Here is a 1,551-nt window from a genome sequence, read left to right as displayed (position 1 = left end):
ATCCTCATCCTCATCCTCATCTTAGCTTCATCCTCATCCTCATCCTATCCTCGTCCTCATCCTCATCCTCATCGTATCCTCATCCTCATCCTCTTCCACATTCTCATCCTATCCTCATCCTCATGCTCATCCTCATCCACATCTTCTTCCTCATCCTATCCTCCTCCTTATCCTCATCCTCTTCCTCATCCTCATCCTCATCGTATCCTCATCCTCATCCTCTTCCACATTCTCATCCTATCCTCATCCTCATGCTCATCCTCATCCACATCTTCTTCCTCATCCTATCCTCCTCCTTATCCTCATCCTCTTCCTCATCCTCATCCTCATCGTATCCTCATCCTCATCCTCTTCCACATTCTCATCCTATCCTCATCCTCATGCTCATCCTCATCCACATCTTCTTCCTCATCCTATCCTCCTCCTTATCCTCATCCTCTTCCTCATCCTCATCCTCATCGTATCCTCATCCTCATCCTCTTCCACATTCTCATCCTATCCTCATCCTCATGCTCATCCTCATCCACATCTTCTTCCTCATCCTATCCTCCTCCTTATCCTCATCCTCTTCCTCATCCTCATCCTCATCGTATCCTCATCCTCATCCTCTTCCACATTCTCATCCTATCCTCATCCTCATGCTCATCCTCATCCACATCTTCTTCCTCATCCTATCCTCCTCCTTATCCTCATCCTCTTCCTCATCCTCATCCTCATCGTATCCTCATCCTCATCCTCTTCCACATTCTCATCCTATCCTCATCCTCATGCTCATCCTCATCCACATCTTCTTCCTCATCCTATCCTCCTCCTTATCCTCATCCTCTTCCTCATCCTCATCCTCATCGTATCCTCATCCTCATCCTCTTCCACATTCTCATCCTATCCTCATCCTCATGCTCATCCTCATCCACATCTTCTTCCTCATCCTATCCTCCTCCTTATCCTCATCCTCTTCCTCATCCTCATCCTCATCGTATCCTCATCCTCATCCTCTTCCACATTCTCATCCTATCCTCATCCTCATGCTCATCCTCATCCACATCTTCTTCCTCATCCTATCCTCCTCCTTATCCTCATCCTCTTCCTCATCCTCATCCTCATCGTATCCTCATCCTCATCCTCTTCCACATTCTCATCCTATCCTCATCCTCATGCTCATCCTCATCCACATCTTCTTCCTCATCCTATCCTCCTCCTTATCCTCATCCTCTTCCTCATCCTCATCCTCATCGTATCCTCATCCTCATCCTCTTCCACATTCTCATCCTATCCTCATCCTCATGCTCATCCTCATCCACATCTTCTTCCTCATCCTATCCTCCTCCTTATCCTCATCCTCTTCCTCATCCTCATCCTCATCGTATCCTCATCCTCATCCTCTTCCACATTCTCATCCTATCCTCATCCTCATGCTCATCCTCATCCACATCTTCTTCCTCATCCTATCCTCCTCCTTATCCTCATCCTCATCCACATCCTCATTCACGTCCTCATCCTCCTCGTCCTCCTCATCCTATCTTCATCCTCATTGACGTCCTCATCCTATCC

The sequence above is a fragment of the Lupinus angustifolius genome, chromosome LG09 (assembly GCF_001865875.1).
Source record: "Lupinus angustifolius cultivar Tanjil chromosome LG09, LupAngTanjil_v1.0, whole genome shotgun sequence".
NCBI lineage: Eukaryota > Viridiplantae > Streptophyta > Magnoliopsida > Fabales > Fabaceae > Lupinus > Lupinus angustifolius.
Note: the sequence above shows the minus strand (reverse complement) of the source record.